This window comes from Pygocentrus nattereri, chromosome 29 (assembly GCF_015220715.1).
Source record: "Pygocentrus nattereri isolate fPygNat1 chromosome 29, fPygNat1.pri, whole genome shotgun sequence".
In the NCBI taxonomy this organism is placed as follows: Eukaryota; Metazoa; Chordata; class Actinopteri; order Characiformes; family Serrasalmidae; genus Pygocentrus; species Pygocentrus nattereri.
In genome coordinates this window covers 15,871,168-15,889,494 of record NC_051239.1, presented here as the reverse complement: position 1 = coordinate 15,889,494, position 18,327 = coordinate 15,871,168, and the positions used below count along the sequence as shown (strand labels likewise).

General features: G+C 45.9%; 1 protein-coding gene and 48 non-coding genes across 49 annotated transcripts in view; 48 read left to right on the top strand and 1 right to left on the bottom strand.

The window, feature by feature from the left end:
• The window catches only part of LOC119262783 (ninjurin-1-like), a 32,990-nt gene that overhangs the window by 2,270 nt on the left and 12,393 nt on the right, over positions 1-18,327 (bottom strand). The gene's annotated exons all lie outside the window — the stretch shown is intronic.
• Positions 77-148, top strand: trnat-cgu. Its single transcript has one exon. It is a non-coding gene; the product is annotated as a tRNA-Thr (tRNA).
• Positions 250-321, top strand: trnat-ugu. The gene has a single exon. It is a non-coding gene; the product is annotated as a tRNA-Thr (tRNA).
• On the top strand, positions 459-530 carry trnaa-ugc. The gene has a single exon. It is a non-coding gene; the product is annotated as a tRNA-Ala (tRNA).
• trnaa-cgc lies at positions 1,003-1,074 on the top strand. Its single transcript has one exon. It is a non-coding gene; the product is annotated as a tRNA-Ala (tRNA).
• trnaa-ugc lies at positions 1,335-1,406 on the top strand. Its single transcript has one exon. It is a non-coding gene; the product is annotated as a tRNA-Ala (tRNA).
• trnat-cgu lies at positions 2,033-2,104 on the top strand. Its single transcript has one exon. It is a non-coding gene; the product is annotated as a tRNA-Thr (tRNA).
• On the top strand, positions 2,206-2,277 carry trnat-ugu. Its single transcript has one exon. It is a non-coding gene; the product is annotated as a tRNA-Thr (tRNA).
• On the top strand, positions 2,415-2,486 carry trnaa-ugc. Its single transcript has one exon. It is a non-coding gene; the product is annotated as a tRNA-Ala (tRNA).
• trnaa-cgc lies at positions 2,967-3,038 on the top strand. The gene has a single exon. It is a non-coding gene; the product is annotated as a tRNA-Ala (tRNA).
• Positions 3,299-3,370, top strand: trnaa-ugc. Its single transcript has one exon. It is a non-coding gene; the product is annotated as a tRNA-Ala (tRNA).
• trnat-cgu lies at positions 3,997-4,068 on the top strand. Its single transcript has one exon. It is a non-coding gene; the product is annotated as a tRNA-Thr (tRNA).
• On the top strand, positions 4,170-4,241 carry trnat-ugu. The gene has a single exon. It is a non-coding gene; the product is annotated as a tRNA-Thr (tRNA).
• Positions 4,378-4,449, top strand: trnaa-ugc. The gene has a single exon. It is a non-coding gene; the product is annotated as a tRNA-Ala (tRNA).
• trnaa-cgc lies at positions 4,922-4,993 on the top strand. The gene has a single exon. It is a non-coding gene; the product is annotated as a tRNA-Ala (tRNA).
• trnaa-ugc lies at positions 5,254-5,325 on the top strand. The gene has a single exon. It is a non-coding gene; the product is annotated as a tRNA-Ala (tRNA).
• On the top strand, positions 5,952-6,023 carry trnat-cgu. Its single transcript has one exon. It is a non-coding gene; the product is annotated as a tRNA-Thr (tRNA).
• Positions 6,125-6,196, top strand: trnat-ugu. Its single transcript has one exon. It is a non-coding gene; the product is annotated as a tRNA-Thr (tRNA).
• Positions 6,333-6,404, top strand: trnaa-ugc. The gene has a single exon. It is a non-coding gene; the product is annotated as a tRNA-Ala (tRNA).
• trnaa-cgc lies at positions 6,877-6,948 on the top strand. Its single transcript has one exon. It is a non-coding gene; the product is annotated as a tRNA-Ala (tRNA).
• Positions 7,209-7,280, top strand: trnaa-ugc. The gene has a single exon. It is a non-coding gene; the product is annotated as a tRNA-Ala (tRNA).
• Positions 7,907-7,978, top strand: trnat-cgu. Its single transcript has one exon. It is a non-coding gene; the product is annotated as a tRNA-Thr (tRNA).
• trnat-ugu lies at positions 8,080-8,151 on the top strand. The gene has a single exon. It is a non-coding gene; the product is annotated as a tRNA-Thr (tRNA).
• Positions 8,288-8,359, top strand: trnaa-ugc. Its single transcript has one exon. It is a non-coding gene; the product is annotated as a tRNA-Ala (tRNA).
• trnaa-cgc lies at positions 8,832-8,903 on the top strand. Its single transcript has one exon. It is a non-coding gene; the product is annotated as a tRNA-Ala (tRNA).
• Positions 9,165-9,236, top strand: trnaa-ugc. The gene has a single exon. It is a non-coding gene; the product is annotated as a tRNA-Ala (tRNA).
• On the top strand, positions 9,863-9,934 carry trnat-cgu. The gene has a single exon. It is a non-coding gene; the product is annotated as a tRNA-Thr (tRNA).
• Positions 10,036-10,107, top strand: trnat-ugu. Its single transcript has one exon. It is a non-coding gene; the product is annotated as a tRNA-Thr (tRNA).
• trnaa-ugc lies at positions 10,244-10,315 on the top strand. The gene has a single exon. It is a non-coding gene; the product is annotated as a tRNA-Ala (tRNA).
• Positions 10,788-10,859, top strand: trnaa-cgc. The gene has a single exon. It is a non-coding gene; the product is annotated as a tRNA-Ala (tRNA).
• trnaa-ugc lies at positions 11,112-11,183 on the top strand. The gene has a single exon. It is a non-coding gene; the product is annotated as a tRNA-Ala (tRNA).
• Positions 11,810-11,881, top strand: trnat-cgu. Its single transcript has one exon. It is a non-coding gene; the product is annotated as a tRNA-Thr (tRNA).
• trnat-ugu lies at positions 11,983-12,054 on the top strand. Its single transcript has one exon. It is a non-coding gene; the product is annotated as a tRNA-Thr (tRNA).
• trnaa-ugc lies at positions 12,192-12,263 on the top strand. Its single transcript has one exon. It is a non-coding gene; the product is annotated as a tRNA-Ala (tRNA).
• On the top strand, positions 12,740-12,811 carry trnaa-cgc. The gene has a single exon. It is a non-coding gene; the product is annotated as a tRNA-Ala (tRNA).
• trnaa-ugc lies at positions 13,073-13,144 on the top strand. Its single transcript has one exon. It is a non-coding gene; the product is annotated as a tRNA-Ala (tRNA).
• On the top strand, positions 13,771-13,842 carry trnat-cgu. Its single transcript has one exon. It is a non-coding gene; the product is annotated as a tRNA-Thr (tRNA).
• trnat-ugu lies at positions 13,944-14,015 on the top strand. The gene has a single exon. It is a non-coding gene; the product is annotated as a tRNA-Thr (tRNA).
• On the top strand, positions 14,153-14,224 carry trnaa-ugc. The gene has a single exon. It is a non-coding gene; the product is annotated as a tRNA-Ala (tRNA).
• Positions 14,693-14,764, top strand: trnaa-cgc. The gene has a single exon. It is a non-coding gene; the product is annotated as a tRNA-Ala (tRNA).
• trnaa-ugc lies at positions 15,025-15,096 on the top strand. Its single transcript has one exon. It is a non-coding gene; the product is annotated as a tRNA-Ala (tRNA).
• On the top strand, positions 15,723-15,794 carry trnat-cgu. The gene has a single exon. It is a non-coding gene; the product is annotated as a tRNA-Thr (tRNA).
• On the top strand, positions 15,896-15,967 carry trnat-ugu. Its single transcript has one exon. It is a non-coding gene; the product is annotated as a tRNA-Thr (tRNA).
• trnaa-ugc lies at positions 16,104-16,175 on the top strand. The gene has a single exon. It is a non-coding gene; the product is annotated as a tRNA-Ala (tRNA).
• trnaa-cgc lies at positions 16,640-16,711 on the top strand. Its single transcript has one exon. It is a non-coding gene; the product is annotated as a tRNA-Ala (tRNA).
• On the top strand, positions 16,973-17,044 carry trnaa-ugc. The gene has a single exon. It is a non-coding gene; the product is annotated as a tRNA-Ala (tRNA).
• trnat-cgu lies at positions 17,671-17,742 on the top strand. Its single transcript has one exon. It is a non-coding gene; the product is annotated as a tRNA-Thr (tRNA).
• On the top strand, positions 17,844-17,915 carry trnat-ugu. Its single transcript has one exon. It is a non-coding gene; the product is annotated as a tRNA-Thr (tRNA).
• trnaa-ugc lies at positions 18,052-18,123 on the top strand. Its single transcript has one exon. It is a non-coding gene; the product is annotated as a tRNA-Ala (tRNA).

Sequence of the window (18,327 nt, the reverse complement as noted above, 5' to 3'; positions counted from 1 at the left end):
GGTGACTAGGCCATTGCACATGTGACTTCTTAAGCAGAATCCTCATTGCTTACAAGACCGCTGGAAAGGCATCATTGGCATGGTGGCCAAGTGGTAAGGCGTCGGTCTCGTAAACCGAAGATCACGGGTTCAACCCCCGTCCGTGCCTTTTTTGGCCCATAAGCCTTTTCAGGCTTGTGCGCTTTGCTGCCAGTGGCTCACAGGCAAGTTTGCCCCATGGTGCGTGCCCCATCAAAAGCGACCCATGGAGGCGCGATGGCCAAGTGGCAAGGCGTCGGTCTTGTAAACCGAAGATCACGGGTTCGAGCCCCGTTCGTGCCTTTTTCGGGGCCACTGGAAGAAAAAAAAAAAACATGAAAAAGCACCGTAGGAGTATCCACGCTCGTTGAGTGATTTTTCCCCAATGCAAGCTTTGCTTTGTTTCTGCCTTGTAGGTCATGCTACGTGCATTTGCTGGAGGGGATGTAGCTCAGTGGTAGAGCGCATGCTTTGCATGTATGAGGTCCAGGGTTCAATCCCCTGCATCTCCATACTCTTGGATTCCATACTGAAGCTTCACGAGCAAGTGTTCTTAATCAACCTGTTTAAATATAAGTAGCCCACCCTGGCAGCGGTGGCAAATGACAATCCTAAGTCTGGCAGCCCATAAACATCCTTCGAAAGAGACACATTATTCGTTTACTCAGCTCACAGGTCCATGTTGTAGGAAAATTGGGTGTCATGACCGTACACATGGGGTGTCCGCTCTTGTGTGCTAAGGGCTTGTTTGGCTGTAGGTTTTTACTTTACACAAGTGAGATAGATAGATAGATAGATAGATAGATAGATAGATAGATAGATAGATAGATAGATAGATAGATAGATAGATAGCAAAAATCGTTGTTTAAACCGTCCCCCTTCTGTAGCTTTTGCTTGAGTTCCATGACCATAAACCGTGTTCTCTGTCATGACCATTCTTTTGCAGCATTGTCTGTCCACGTTATTGCCTGGCTGTCATGAGAAGGGGATGTAGCTCAGTGGTAGAGCGCATGCTTCGCATGTATGAGGTCCTGGGTTCAATCCCCAGCATCTCCAACGAGACACGCTTATGGTTTGCAAAACCGCATTTAAAGCATGGCAGCAGTTGTAAGGATGGTTATAGTGAGCTTTGCTGCAGCGTGCCTGTTCTACTTTAAAACAACATAGATCACACGGAGATTTACTCGATCAGACCTATTCATGCCTTTGAGAGGCTGCTGGACGTGAACTATACCAAATTAGACTGGAGTACCCTATTTTTGTGCCACAATGTTTCTCCATGGCAGGCTTCACTTTGCATCTGGCTATCTCAAGGTGGGGATGTAGCTCAGTGGTAGAGCGCATGCTTTGCATGTATGAGGTCCAGGGTTCAATCCCCTGCATCTCCATACTCTTGGATTCCATACTGAAGCTTCACGAACATGTATTTTAAATCAACCCGTTTAAATATAAGTAGATACATACTATATGCACCATACAGCCGAGTAGCAGTGGGGAGAAAGATCTAGCAAGATGCAGCTTAACACAGTGCGCTTGTAACAGTCTGCCACTGAATATGTTTCTCTGTTATTGCAGTGTAGCATGCAGTGGGTGTGATGTATTGCCCAAGATGGCTAACAGCTTGTTTAACACCTGAATCCACTTGCTCTCAGTTTTCAAACTGCTGATCACTGATCTCCTGCTTTGTTGAAATGAAAACCTGCAGCCATACTGGCCTTTTGTGGATAAGATTGGACAATCCTGCTGTAAGCTCAATCTTAATAACTGTCTGCTCAAAGTGTACCTGGACCATGACAAAAACTTTAAGCTTAGAACAATTGTGACACATGTCTTGAGGGAGCCCAAGCTGGATGTGCAAATGTTACATGTGTTGTCATGAATCAGGTAGGCCCATTCTTGAAATACGGCTCAATATGCTATTTAACAAGGGTTTCTTATGGTGACTAGGCCATTGCACATGTGACTTCTTAAGCAGAATCCTCATTGCTTACAAGACCGCTGGAAAGGCATCATTGGCATGGTGGCCAAGTGGTAAGGCGTCGGTCTCGTAAACCGAAGATCACGGGTTCAACCCCCGTCCGTGCCTTTTTTGGCCCATAAGCCTTTTCAGGCTTGTGCGCTTTGCTGCCAGTGGCTCACAGGCAAGTTTGCCCCATGGTGCGTGCCCCATCAAAAGCGACCCATGGAGGCGCGATGGCCAAGTGGCAAGGCGTCGGTCTTGTAAACCGAAGATCACGGGTTCGAGCCCCGTTCGTGCCTTTTTCGGGGCCACTGGAAGAAAAAAAAAAAACATGAAAAAGCACCGTAGGAGTATCCACGCTCGTTGAGTGATTTTTCCCCAATGCAAGCTTTGCTTTGTTTCTGCCTTGTAGGTCATGCTACGTGCATTTGCTGGAGGGGATGTAGCTCAGTGGTAGAGCGCATGCTTTGCATGTATGAGGTCCAGGGTTCAATCCCCTGCATCTCCATACTCTTGGATTCCATACTGAAGCTTCACGAGCAAGTGTTCTTAATCAACCTGTTTAAATATAAGTAGCCCACCCTGGCAGCGGTGGCAAATGACAATCCTAAGTCTGGCAGCCCATAAACATCCTTCGAAAGAGACACATTATTCGTTTACTCAGCTCACAGGTCCATGTTGTAGGAAAATTGGGTGTCATGACCGTACACATGGGGTGTCCGCTCTTGTGTGCTAAGGGCTTGTTTGGCTGTAGGTTTTTACTTTACACAAGTGAGATAGATAGATAGATAGATAGATAGATAGATAGATAGATAGATAGATAGATAGATAGATAGATAGATAGATAGATAGATAGCAAAAATCGTTGTTTAAACCGTCCCCCTTCTGTAGCTTTTGCTTGAGTTCCATGACCATAAACCGTGTTCTCTGTCATGACCATTCTTTTGCAGCATTGTCTGTCCACGTTATTGCCTGGCTCTCATGAGAAGGGGATGTAGCTCAGTGGTAGAGCGCATGCTTCGCATGTATGAGGTCCTGGGTTCAATCCCCAGCATCTCCAACGAGACACGCTTATGGTTTGCAAAACCGCATTTAAAGCATGGCAGCAGTTGTAAGGATGGTTATAGTGAGCTTTGCTGCAGCGTGCCTGTTCTACTTTAAAACAACATAGATCACACGGAGATTTACTCGATCAGACCTATTCATGCCTTTGAGAGGCTGCTGGACGTGAACTATACCAAATTAGACTGGAGTACCCTATTTTTGTGCCACAATGTTTCTCCATGGCAGGCTTCACTTTGCATCTGGCTATCTCAAGGTGGGGATGTAGCTCAGTGGTAGAGCGCATGCTTTGCATGTATGAGGTCCAGGGTTCAATCCCCTGCATCTCCATACTCTTGGATTCCATACTGAAGCTTCACGAACATGTATTTTAAATCAACCCGTTTAAATATAAGTAGATAGATACTATATGCACCATACAGCCGAGTAGCAGTGGGGAGAAAGATCTAGCAAGATGCACCTTAACACAGTGCGCTTGTAACAGTCTGCCACTGAATATGCTTCTCTGTTATTGCAGTGTAGCATGCAGTGGGTGTGATGTATTGCCCAAGATGGCTAACAGCTTGTTTAACACCTGAATCCACTTGCTCTCAGTTTTCAAACTGCTGATCACTGATCTCCTGCTTTGTTGAAATGAAAACCTGCAGCCATACTGGCCTTTTGTGGATAAGATTGGACAATCCTGCTGTAAGCTCAATCTTAATAACTGTCTGCTCAAAGTGTACCTGGACCATGACAAAAACTTTAAGCTTAGAACAATTGTGACACATGTCTTGGGGGAGCCCAAGCTGGATGTGCAAATGTTACATGTGTTGTCATGAATCAGGTAGGCCCATTCTTGAAATACGGCTCAATATGCTATTTAACAAGGGTTTCTTATGGTGACTAGGCCATTGCACATGTGACTTCTTAAGCAGAATCCTCATTGCTTACAAGACCGCTGGAAATGTATCATTGGCATGGTGGCCAAGTGGTAAGGCGTCGGTCTCGTAAACCGAAGATCACGGGTTCAACCCCCGTCCGTGCCTTTTTTGGCCCATAAGCCTTTTCAGGCTTGTGCGCTTTGCTGCCAGTGGCTCACAGGCAAGTTTGCCCCATGGTGCGTGCCCCATCAAAAGCGACCCATGGAGGCGCGATGGCCAAGTGGCAAGGCGTCGGTCTTGTAAACCGAAGATCACGGGTTCGAGCCCCGTTCGTGCCTTTTTCGGGGCCACTGGAAGAAAAAAAAAAACATGAAAAAGCACCGTAGGAGTATCCACGCTCGTTGAGTGATTTTTCCCCAATGCAAGCTTTGCTTTGTTTCTGCCTTGTAGGTCATGCTACGTGCATTTGCTGGAGGGGATGTAGCTCAGTGGTAGAGCGCATGCTTTGCATGTATGAGGTCCAGGGTTCAATCCCCTGCATCTCCATACTCTTGGATTCCATACTGAAGCTTCACGAGCAAGTGTTCTTAATCAACCTGTTTAAATATAAGTAGCCCACCCTGGCAGCGGTGGCAAATGACAATCCTAAGTCTGGCAGCCCATAAACATCCTTCGAAAGAGACACATTATTCGTTTACTCAGCTCACAAGTCCATGTTGTAGGAAAATTGGGTGTCATGACCGTACACATGGGGTGTCCGCTCTTGTGTGCTAAGGGCTTGTTTGGCTGTAGGTTTTTACTTTACACAAGTGAGATAGATAGATAGATAGATAGATAGATAGATAGATAGATAGATAGATAGATAGATAGATAGATAGATAGATAGCAAAAATCGTTGTTTAAACCGTCCCCCTTCTGTAGCTTTTGCTTGAGTTCCATGACCATAAACCGTGTTCTCTGTCATGACCATTCTTTTGCAGCATTGTCTGTCCACGTTATTGCCTGGCTCTCATGAGAAGGGGATGTAGCTCAGTGGTAGAGCGCATGCTTCGCATGTATGAGGTCCTGGGTTCAATCCCCAGCATCTCCAACGAGACACGCTTATGGTTTGCAAAACCGCATTTAAAGCATGGCAGCAGTTGTAAGGATGGTTATAGTGAGCTTTGCTGCAGCGTGCCTGTTCTACTTTAAAACAACATAGATCACACGGAGATTTACTCGATCAGACCTATTCATGCCTTTGAGAGGCTGCTGGACGTGAACTATACCAAATTAGACTGGAGTACCCTATTTTTGTGCCACAATGTTTCTCCATGGCAGGCTTCACTTTGCATCTGGCTATCTCAAGGTGGGGATGTAGCTCAGTGGTAGAGCGCATGCTTTGCATGTATGAGGTCCAGGGTTCAGTCCCCTGCATCTCCATACTCTTGGATTCCATACTGAAGCTTCACGAACATGTATTTTAAATCAACCCGTTTAAATATAAGTAGATACATACTATATGCACCATACAGCCGAGTAGCAGTGGGGAGAAAGATCTAGCAAGATGCACCTTAACACAGTGCGCTTGTAACAGTCTGCCACTGAATATGCTTCTCTGTTATTGCAGTGTAGCATGCAGTGGGTGTGATGTATTGCCCAAGATGGCTAACAGCTTGTTTAACACCTGAATCCACTTGCTCTCAGTTTTCAAACTGCTGATCACTGATCTCCTGCTTTGTTGAAATGAAAACCTGCAGCCATACTGGCCTTTTGTGGATAAGATTGGACAATCCTGCTGTAAGCTCAATCTTAATAACTGTCTGCTCAAAGTGTACCTGGACCATGACAAAAACTTTAAGCTTAGAACAATTGTGACACATGTCTTGGGGGAGCCCAAGCTGGATGTGCAAATGTTACATGTGTTGTCATGAATCAGGTAGGCCCATTCTTGAAATACGGCTCAATATGCTATTTAACAAGGGTTTCTTATGGTGACTAGGCCATTGCACATGTGACTTCTTAAGCAGAATCCTCATTGCTTACAAGACCGCTGGAAAGGCATCATTGGCATGGTGGCCAAGTGGTAAGGCGTCGGTCTCGTAAACCGAAGATCACGGGTTCAACCCCCGTCCGTGCCTTTTTTGGCCCATAAGCCTTTTCAGGCTTGTGCGCTTTGCTGCCAGTGGCTCACAGGCAAGTTTGCCCCATGGTGCGTGCCCCATCAAAAGCGACCCATGGAGGCGCGATGGCCAAGTGGCAAGGCGTCGGTCTTGTAAACCGAAGATCACGGGTTCGAGCCCCGTTCGTGCCTTTTTCGGGGCCACTGGAAGAAAAAAAAAAAACATGAAAAAGCACCGTAGGAGTATCCACGCTCGTTGAGTGTTTTTTCCCCAATGCAAGCTTTGCTTTGTTTCTGCCTTTAGGTCATGCTACGTGCATTTGCTGGAGGGGATGTCGCTCAGTGGTAGAGCGCATGCTTTGCATGTATGAGGTCCAGGGTTCAATACCCTGCATCTCCATACTCTTGGATTCCATACTGAAGCTTCACGAGCAAGTGTTCTTAATCATCCTGTTTAAATATAAGTAGCCCACCCTGGCAGCGGTGGCAAATGACAATCCTAAGTCTGGCAGCCCATAAACATCCCTCGAAAGAGACACATTATTCGTTTGCTCAGCTCACAGGTCCATGTTGTAGGAAAATTGGGTGTCATGACCGTACACATGGGGTGTCCGCTCTTGTGTGCTAAGGGCTTGTTTGGCTGTAGGTTTTTACTTTACACAAGTGAGATAGATAGATAGATAGATAGATAGATAGATAGATAGATAGATAGATAGATAGATAGATAGATAGATAGATAGCAAAAATCGTTGTTTAAACCGTCCCCCTTCTGTAGCTTTTGCTTGAGTTCCATGACCATAAACCGTGTTCTCTGTCATGACCATTCTTTTGCAGCATTGTCTGTCCACGTTATTGCCTGGCTCTCATGAGAAGGGGATGTAGCTCAGTGGTAGAGCGCATGCTTCGCATGTATGAGGTCCTGGGTTCAATCCCCAGCATCTCCAACGAGACACGCTTATGGTTTGCAAAACCGCATTTAAAGCATGGCAGCAGTTGTAAGGATGGTTATAGTGAGCTTTGCTGCAGCGTGCCTCTTCTACTTTAAAACAACATAGATCACACGGAGATTTACTCGATCAGACCTATTCATGCCTTTGAGAGGCTGCTGGACGTGAACTATACCAAATTAGACTGGAGTACCCTATTTTTGTGCCACAATGTTTCTCCATGGCAGGCTTCACTTTGCATCTGGCTATCTCAAGGTGGGGATGTAGCTCAGTGGTAGAGCGCATGCTTTGCATGTATGAGGTCCAGGGTTCAATACTCTGCATCTCCATACTCTTGGATTCCATACTGAAGCTTCACAAACATGTATTTTAAATCAACCCGTTTAAATATAAGTAGATAGATACTATATGCACCATACAGCCGAGTAGCAGTGGGGAGAAAGATCTAGCAAGATGCACCTTAACACAGTGCGCTTGTAACAGTCTGCCACTGAATATGTTTCTCTGTTATTGCAGTGTAGCATGCAGTGGGTGTGATGTATTGCCCAAGATGGCTAACAGCTTGTTTAACACCTGAATCCACTTGCTCTCAGTTTTCAAACTGCTGATCACTGATCTCCTGCTTTGTTGAAATGAAAACCTGCAGCCATACTGGCCTTTTGTGGATAAGATTGGACAATCCTGCTGTAAGCTCAATCTTAATAACTGTCTGCTCAAAGTGTACCTGGACCATGACAAAAACTTTAAGCTTAGAACAATTGTGACACATGTCTTGAGGGAGCCCAAGCTGGATGTGCAAATGTTACATGTGTTGTCATGAATCAGGTAGGCCCATTCTTGAAATATGGCTCAATATGCTATTTAACAAGGGTTTCTTATGGTGACTAGGCCATTGCACATGTGACTTCTTAAGCAGAATCCTCATTGCTTACAAGACCGCTGGAAAGGCATCATTGGCATGGTGGCCAAGTGGTAAGGCGTCGGTCTCGTAAACCGAAGATCACGGATTCAACCCCCGTCCGTGCCTTTTTTGGCCCATAAGCCTTTTCAGGCTTGTGCGCTTTGCTGCCAGTGGCTCACAGGCAAGTTTGCCCCATGGTGCGTGCCCCATCAAAAGCGACCCATGGAGGCGCGATGGCCAAGTGGCAAGGCGTCGGTCTTGTAAACCGAAGATCACGGGTTCGAGCCCCGTTCGTGCCTTTTTCGGGGCCACTGGAAGAAAAAAAAAAACATGAAAAAGCACCGTAGGAGTATCCACGCTCGTTGAGTGATTTTTCCCCAATGCAAGCTTTGCTTTGTTTCTGCCTTGTAGGTCATGCTACGTGCATTTGCTGGAGGGGATGTAGCTCAGTGGTAGAGCGCATGCTTTGCATGTATGAGGTCCAGGGTTCAATCCCCTGCATCTCCATACTCTTGGATTCCATACTGAAGCTTCACGAGCAAGTGTTCTTAATCAACCTGTTTAAATATAAGTAGCCCACCCTGGCAGCGGTGGCAAATGACAATCCTAAGTCTGGCAGCCCATAAACATCCTTCGAAAGAGACACATTATTCGTTTACTCAGCTCACAGGTCCATGTTGTAGGAAAATTGGGTGTCATGACCGTACACATGGGGTGTCCGCTCTTGTGTGCTAAGGGCTTGTTTGGCTGTAGGTTTTTACTTTACACAAGTGAGATAGATAGATAGATAGATAGATAGATAGATAGATAGATAGATAGATAGATAGATAGATAGATAGATAGATAGCAAAAATCGTTGTTTAAACCGTCCCCCTTCTGTAGCTTTTGCTTGAGTTCCATGACCATAAACCGTGTTCTCTGTCATGACCATTCTTTTGCAGCATTGTCTGTCCACGTTATTGCCTGGCTCTCATGAGAAGGGGATGTAGCTCAGTGGTAGAGCGCATGCTTCGCATGTATGAGGTCCTGGGTTCAATCCCCAGCATCTCCAACGAGACACGCTTATGGTTTGCAAAACCGCATTTAAAGCATGGCAGCAGTTGTAAGGATGGTTATAGTGAGCTTTGCTGCAGCGTGCCTGTTCTACTTTAAAACAACATAGATCACACTGGAGATTTACTCGATCAGACCTATTCATGCCTTTGAGAGGCTGCTGGACGTGAACTATACCAAATTAGACTGGAGTACCCTATTTTTGTGCCACAATGTTTCTCCATGGCAGGCTTCACTTTGCATCTGGCTATCTCAAGGTGGGGATGTAGCTCAGTGGTAGAGCGCATGCTTTGCATGTATGAGGTCCAGGGTTCAATCCCCTGCATCTCCATACTCTTGGATTCCATACTGAAGCTTCACGAACATGTATTTTAAATCAACCCGTTTAAATATAAGTAGATACATACTATATGCACCATACAGCCGAGTAGCAGTGGGGAGAAAGATCTAGCAAGATGCACCTTAACACAGTGCGCTTGTAACAGTCTGCCACTGAATATGTTTCTCTGTTATTGCAGTGTAGCATGCAGTGGGTGTGATGTATTGCCCAAGATGGCTAACAGCTTGTTTAACACCTGAATCCACTTGCTCTCAGTTTTCAAACTGCTGATCACTGATCTCCTGCTTTGTTGAAATGAAAACCTGCAGCCATACTGGCCTTTTGTGGATAAGATTGGACAATCCTGCTGTAAGCTCAATCTTAATAACTGTCTGCTCAAAGTGTACCTGGACCATGACAAAAACTTTAAGCTTAGAACAATTGTGACACATGTCTTGAGGGAGCCCAAGCTGGATGTGCAAATGTTACATGTGTTGTCATGAATCAGGTAGGCCCATTCTTGAAATACGGCTCAATATGCTTTTTAACAAGGGTTTCTTATGGTGACTAGGCCATTGCACATGTGACTTCTTAAGCAGAATCCTCATTGCTTACAAGACCGCTGGAAAGGCATCATTGGCATGGTGGTCAAGTGGTAAGGCGTCGGTCTCGTAAACCGAAGATCACGGGTTCAACCCCCGTCCGTGCCTTTTTTGGCCCATAAGCCTTTTCAGGCTTGTGCGCTTTGCTGCCAGTGGCTCACAGGCAAGTTTGCCCCATGGTGCGTGCCCCATCAAAAGCGACCCATGGAGGCGCGATGGCCAAGTGGCAAGGCGTCGGTCTTGTAAATCGAAGATCACGGGTTCGAGCCCCGTTCGTGCCTTTTTCGGGGCCACTGGAAGAAAAAAAAAAACATGAAAAAGCACCGTAGGAGTATCCACGCTCGTTGAGTGATTTTTCCCCAATGCAAGCTTTGCTTTGTTTCTGCCTTGTAGGTCATGCTACGTGCATTTGCTGGAGGGGATGTAGCTCAGTGGTAGAGCGCATGCTTTGCATGTATGAGGTCCAGGGTTCAATCCCCTGCATCTCCATACTCTTGGATTCCATACTGAAGCTTCACGAACATGTATTTTAAATCAACCTGTTTAAATATAAGTAGCCCACCCTGGCAGCGGTGGCAAATGACAATCCTAAGTCTGGCAGCCCATAAACATCCTTCGAAAGAGACACATTATTCGTTTGCTCAGCTCACAGGTCCTTGTTGTAGGAAAATTGGGTGTCATGACCGTACACATGGGGTGTCCGTTCTTGTGTGCTAAGGGCTTGTTTGGCTGGAGGTTTTTACTTTACACAAGTGAGATAGATAGATAGATAGATAGATAGATAGATAGATAGATAGATAGATAGATAGATAGATAGATAGATAGATAGCAAAAATCGTTGTTTAAACCGTCCCCCTTCTGTAGCTTTTGCTTGAGTTCCATGACCATAAACCGTGTTCTCTGTCATGACCATTCTTTTGCAGCATTGTCTGTCCACGTTATTGCCTGGCTGTCATGAGAAGGGGGTGTAGCTCAGTGGTAGAGCGCATGCTTCGCATGTATGAGGTCCTGGGTTCAATCCCCAGCATCTCCAACGAGACACGCTTATGGTTTGCAAAACCGCATTTAAAGCATGGCAGCAGTTGTAAGGATGGTTATAGTGAGCTTTGCTGCAGCGTGCCTGTTCTACTTTAAAACAACATAGATCACATGGAGATTTACTCGATCAGACCTATTCATGCCTTTGAGAGGCTGCTGGACGTGAACTATACCCTGGAGTACCCTATTTTTGTGCCACAATGTTTCTCCATGGCTGGCTTCACTTTGCATCTGGCTATCTCAAGGTGGGGATGTAGCTCAGTGGTAGAGCGCATGCTTTGCATGTATGAGGTCCAGGGTTCAATCCCCTGCATCTCCATACTCTTGGATTCCATACTGAAGCTTCACGAACATGTATTTTAAATCAACCCGTTTAAATATAAGTAGATACATACTATATGCACCATACAGCCGAGTAGCAGTGGGGAGAAAGATCTAGCAAGATGCACCTTAACACAGTGCGCTTGTAACAGTCTGCCACTGAATATGCTTCTCTGTTATTGCAGTGTAGCATGCAGTGGGTGTGATGTATTGCCCAAGATGGCTAACAGCTTGTTTAACACCTGAATCCACTTGCTCTCAGTTTTCAAACTGCTGATCACTGATCTCCTGCTTTGTTGAAATGAAAACCTGCAGCCATACTGGCCTTTTGTGGATAAGATTGGACAATCCTGCTGTAAGCTCAATCTTAATAACTGTCTGCTCAAAGTGTACCTGGACCATGACAAAAACTTTAAGCTTAGAACAATTGTGACACATGTCTTGGGGGAGCCCAAGCTGGATGTGCAAATGTTACATGTGTTGTCATGAATCAGGTAGGCCCATTCTTGAAATACGGCTCAATATGCTATTTAACAAGGGTTTCTTATGGTGACTAGGCCATTGCACATGTGACTTCTTAAGCAGAATCCTCATTGCTTACAAGACCGCTGGAAAGGCATCATTGGCATGGTGGCCAAGTGGTAAGGCGTCGGTCTCGTAAACCGAAGATCACGGGTTCAACCCCCGTCCGTGCCTTTTTTGGCCCATAAGCCTTTTCAGGCTTGTGCGCTTTGCTGCCAGTGGCTCACAGGCAAGTTTGCCCCATGGTGCGTGCCCCATCAAAAGCGACCCATGGAGGCGCGATGGCCAAGTGGCAAGGCGTCGGTCTTGTAAACCGAAGATCACGGGTTCGAGCCCCGTTCGTGCCTTTTTCGGGGCCACTGGAAGAAAAAAAAAAAACATGAAAAAGCACCGTAGGAGTATCCACGCTCGTTGAGTGATTTTTCCCCAATGCAAGCTTTGCTTTGTTTCTGCCTTGTAGGTCATGCTACGTGCATTTGCTGGAGGGGATGTAGCTCAGTGGTAGAGCGCATGCTTTGCATGTATGAGGTCCAGGGTTCAATCCCCTGCATCTCCATACTCTTGGATTCCATACTGAAGCTTCACGAGCAAGTGTTCTTAATCAACCTGTTTAAATATAAGTAGCCCACCCTGGCAGCGGTGGCAAATGACAATCCTAAGTCTGGCAGCCCATAAACATCCTTCGAAAGAGACACATTATTCGTTTACTCAGCTCACAGGTCCATGTTGTAGGAAAATTGGGTGTCATGACCGTACACATGGGGTGTCCGCTCTTGTGTGCTAAGGGCTTGTTTGGCTGTAGGTTTTTACTTTACACAAGTGAGATAGATAGATAGATAGATAGATAGATAGATAGATAGATAGATAGATAGATAGATAGATAGATAGATAGATAGATAGCAAAAATCGTTGTTTAAACCGTCCCCCTTCTGTAGCTTTTGCTTGAGTTCCATGACCATAAACCGTGTTCTCTGTCATGACCATTCTTTTGCAGCATTGTCTGTCCACGTTATTGCCTGGCTCTCATGAGAAGGGGATGTAGCTCAGTGGTAGAGCGCATGCTTCGCATGTATGAGGTCCTGGGTTCAATCCCCAGCATCTCCAACGAGACACGCTTATGGTTTGCAAAACCGCATTTAAAGCATGGCAGCAGTTGTAAGGATGGTTATAGTGAGCTTTGCTGCAGCGTGCCTGTTCTACTTTAAAACAACATAGATCACATGGAGATTTACTCGATCAGACCTATTCATGCCTTTGAGAGGCTGCTGGACGTGAACTATACCAAATTAGACTGGAGTACCCTATTTTTTGTGCCACAATGTTTCTCCATGGCAGGCTTCACTTTGCATCTGGCTATCTCAAGGTGGGGATGTAGCTCAGTGGTAGAGCGCATGCTTTGCATGTATGAGGTCCAGGGTTCAATCCCCTGCATCTCCATACTCTTGGATTCCATACTGAAGCTTCACGAACATGTATTTTAAATCAACCCGTTTAAATATAAGTAGATAGATACTATATGCACCATACAGCCGAGTAGCAGTGGGGAGAAAGATCTAGCAAGATGCACCTTAACACAGTGCGCTTGTAACAGTCTGCCACTGAATATGCTTCTCTGTTATTGCAGTGTAGCATGCAGTGGGTGTGATGTATTGCCCAAGATGGCTAACAGCTTGTTTAACACCTGAATCCACTTGCTCTCAGTTTTCAAACTGCTGATCACTGATCTCCTGCTTTGTTGAAATGAAAACCTGCAGCCATACTGGCCTTTTGTGGATAAGATTGGACAATCCTGCTGTAAGCTCAATCTTAATAACTGTCTGCTCAAAGTGTACCTGGACCATGACAAAAACTTTAAGCTTAGAACAATTGTGACACATGTCTTGAGGGAGCCCAAGCTGGATGTGCAAATGTTACATGTGTTGTCATGAATCAGGTAGGCCCATTCTTGAAATACGGCTCAATATGCTATTTAACAAGGGTTTCTTATGGTGACTAGGCCATTGCACATGTGACTTCTTAAGCAGAATCCTCATTGCTTACAAGACCGCTGGAAACGTATCATTGGCATGGTGGCCAAGTGTTAAGGCGTCGGTGTCGTAAACCGAAGATCACGGGTTCAACCCCCGTCCGTGCCTTTTTTGGCCCATAAGCCTTTTCAGGCTTGTGCGCTTTGCTGCCAGTGGCTCACAGGCAAGTTTGCCCCATGGTGCGTGCCCCATCAAAAGCGACCCATGGAGGCGCGATGGCCAAGTGGCAAGGCGTCGGTCTTGTAAACCGAAGATCACGGGTTCGAGCCCCGTTCGTGCCTTTTTCGGGGCCACTGGAAGAAAAAAAAAAAACATGAAAAAGCACCGTAGGAGTATCCACGCTCGTTGAGTGATTTTTCCCCAATGCAAGCTTTGCTTTGTTTCTGCCTTGTAGGTCATGCTACGTGCATTTGCTGGAGGGGATGTAGCTCAGTGGTAGAGCGCATGCTTTGCATGTATGAGGTCCAGGGTTCAATCCCCTGCATCTCCATACTCTTGGATTCCATACTGAAGCTTCACGAGCAAGTGTTCTTAATCAACCTGTTTAAATATAAGTAGCCCACCCTGGCAGCGGTGGCAAATGACAATCCTAAGTCTGGCAGCCCATAAACATCCTTCGAAAGAGACACATTATTCGTTTACTCAGCTCACAGGTCCATGTTGTAGGAAAATTGGGTGTCATGACCGTACACATGGGGTGTCCGCTCTTGTGTGCTAAGGGCTTGTTTGGCTGTAGGTTTTTACTTTACACAAGTGAGATAGATAGATAGATAGATAGATAGATAGATAGATAGATAGATAGATAGATAGATAGATAGATAGATAGCAAAAATCGTTGTTTAAACCGTCCCCCTTCTGTAGCTTTTGCTTGAGTTCCATGACCATAAACCGTGTTCTCTGTCATGACCATTCTTTTGCAGCATTGTCTGTCCACGTTATTGCCTGGCTCTCATGAGAAGGGGATGTAGCTCAGTGGTAGAGCGCATGCTTCGCATGTATGAGGTCCTGGGTTCAATCCCCAGCATCTCCAACGAGACACGCTTATGGTTTGCAAAACCGCATTTAAAGCATGGCAGCAGTTGTAAGGATGGTTATAGTGAGCTTTGCTGCAGCGTGCCTGTTCTACTTTAAAACAACATAGATCACATGGAGATTTACTCGATCAGACCTATTCATGCCTTTGAGAGGCTGCTGGACGTGAACTATACCAAATTAGACTGGAGTACCCTATTTTTGTGCCACAATGTTTCTCCATGGCAGGCTTCACTTTGCATCTGGCTATCTCAAGGTGGGGATGTAGCTCAGTGGTAGAGCGCATGCTTTGCATGTATGAGGTCCAGGGTTCAGTCCCCTGCATCTCCATACTCTTGGATTCCATACTGAAGCTTCACGAACATGTATTTTAAATCAACCCGTTTAAATATAAGTAGATAGATACTATATGCACCATACAGCCGAGTAGCAGTGGGGAGAAAGATCTAGCAAGATGCACCTTAACACAGTGCGCTTGTAACAGTCTGCCACTGAATATGTTTCTCTGTTATTGCAGTGTAGCATGCAGTGGGTGTGATGTATTGCCCAAGATGGCTAACAGCTTGTTTAACACCTGAATCCACTTGCTCTCAGTTTTCAAACTGCTGATCACTGATCTCCTGCTTTGTTGAAATGAAAACCTGCAGCCATACTGGCCTTTTGTGGATAAGATTGGACAATCCTGCTGTAAGCTCAATCTTAATAACTGTCTGCTCAAAGTGTACCTGGACCATGACAAAAACTTTAAGCTTAGAACAATTGTGACACATGTCTTGAGGGAGCCCAAGCTGGATGTGCAAATGTTACATGTGTTGTCATGAATCAGGTAGGCCCATTCTTGAAATACGGCTCAATATGCTTTTTAACAAGGGTTTCTTATGGTGACTAGGCCATTGCACATGTGACTTCTTAAGCAGAATCCTCATTGCTTACAAGACCGCTGGAAAGGCATCATTGGCATGGTGGCCAAGTGGTAAGGCGTCGGTCTCGTAAACCGAAGATCACGGGTTCAACCCCCGTCCGTGCCTTTTTTGGCCCATAAGCCTTTTCAGGCTTGTGCGCTTTGCTGCCAGTGGCTCACAGGCAAGTTTGCCCCATGGTGCGTGCCCCATCAAAAGCGACCCATGGAGGCGCGATGGCCAAGTGGCAAGGCGTCGGTCTTGTAAACCGAAGATCACGGGTTCGAGCCCCGTTCGTGCCTTTTTCGGGGCCACTGGAAGAAAAAAAAAAACATGAAAAAGCACCGTAGGAGTATCCACGCTCGTTGAGTGATTTTTCCCCAATGCAAGCTTTGCTTTGTTTCTGCCTTGTAGGTCATGCTACGTGCATTTGCTGGAGGGGATGTAGCTCAGTGGTAGAGCGCATGCTTTGCATGTATGAGGTCCAGGGTTCAATCCCCTGCATCTCCATACTCTTGGATTCCATACTGAAGCTTCACGAGCAAGTGTTCTTAATCAACCTGTTTAAATATAAGTAGCCCACCCTGGCAGCGGTGGCAAATGACAATCCTAAGTCTGGCAGCCCATAAACATCCTTCGAAAGAGACACATTATTCGTTTACTCAGCTCACAGGTCCATGTTGTAGGAAAATTGGGTGTCATGACCGTACACATGGGGTGTCCGCTCTTGTGTGCTAAGGGCTTGTTTGGCTGTAGGTTTTTACTTTACACAAGTGAGATAGATAGATAGATAGATAGATAGATAGATAGATAGATAGATAGATAGATAGATAGATAGATAGCAAAAATCGTTGTTTAAACCGTCCCCCTTCTGTAGCTTTTGCTTGAGTTCCATGACCATAAACCGTGTTCTCTGTCATGACCATTCTTTTGCAGCATTGTCTGTCCACGTTATTGCCTGGCTCTCATGAGAAGGGGATGTAGCTCAGTGGTAGAGCGCATGCTTCGCATGTATGAGGTCCTGGGTTCAATCCCCAGCATCTCCAACGAGACACGCTTATGGTTTGCAAAACCGCATTTAAAGCATGGCAGCAGTTGTAAGGATGGTTATAGTGAGCTTTGCTGCAGCGTGCCTGTTCTACTTTAAAACAACATAGATCACATGGAGATTTACTCGATCAGACCTATTCATGCCTTTGAGAGGCTGCTGGACGTGAACTATACCAAATTAGACTGGAGTACCCTATTTTTTGTGCCACAATGTTTCTCCATGGCAGGCTTCACTTTGCATCTGGCTATCTCAAGGTGGGGATGTAGCTCAGTGGTAGAGCGCATGCTTTGCATGTATGAGGTCCAGGGTTCAGTCCCCTGCATCTCCATACTCTTGGATTCCATACTGAAGCTTCACGAACATGTATTTTAAATCAACCCGTTTAAATATAAGTAGATAGATACTATATGCACCATACAGCCGAGTAGCAGTGGGGAGAAAGATCTAGCAAGATGCACCTTAACACAGTGCGCTTGTAACAGTCTGCCACTGAATATGTTTCTCTGTTATTGCAGTGTAGCATGCAGTGGGTGTGATGTATTGCCCAAGATGGCTAACAGCTTGTTTAACACCTGAATCCACTTGCTCTCAGTTTTCAAACTGCTGATCACTGATCTCCTGCTTTGTTGAAATGAAAACCTGCAGCCATACTGGCCTTTTGTGGATAAGATTGGACAATCCTGCTGTAAGCTCAATCTTAATAACTGTCTGCTCAAAGTGTACCTGGACCATGACAAAAACTTTAAGCTTAGAACAATTGTGACACATGTCTTGAGGGAGCCCAAGCTGGATGTGCAAATGTTACATGTGTTGTCATGAATCAGGTAGGCCCATTCTTGAAATACGGCTCAATATGCTATTTAACAAGGGTTTCTTATGGTGACTAGGCCATTGCACATGTGACTTCTTAAGCAGAATCCTCATTGCTTACAAGACCGCTGGAAAGGCATCATTGGCATGGTGGCCAAGTGGTAAGGCGTCGGTCTCGTAAACCGAAGATCACGGGTTCAACCCCCGTCCGTGCCTTTTTTGGCCCATAAGCCTTTTCAGGCTTGTGCGCTTTGCTGCCAGTGGCTCACAGGCAAGTTTGCCCCATGGTGCGTGCCCCATCAAAAGCGACCCATGGAGGCGCGATGGCCAAGTGGCAAGGCGTCGGTCTTGTAAACCGAAGATCACGGGTTCGAGCCCCGTTCGTGCCTTTTTCGGGGCCACTGGAAGAAAAAAAAAAACATGAAAAAGCACCGTAGGAGTATCCACGCTCGTTGAGTGATTTTTCCCCAATGCAAGCTTTGCTTTGTTTCTGCCTTGTAGGTCATGCTACGTGCATTTGCTGGAGGGGATGTAGCTCAGTGGTAGAGCGCATGCTTTGCATGTATGAGGTCCAGGGTTCAATCCCCTGCATCTCCATACTCTTGGATTCCATACTGAAGCTTCACGAGCAAGTGTTCTTAATCAACCTGTTTAAATATAAGTAGCCCACCCTGGCAGCCCATAAACATCCTTCGAAAGAGACACATTATTCGTTTACTCAGCTCACAGGTCCATGTTGTAGGAAAATTGGGTGTCATGACCGTACACATGGGGTGTCCGCTCTTGTGTGCTAAGGGCTTG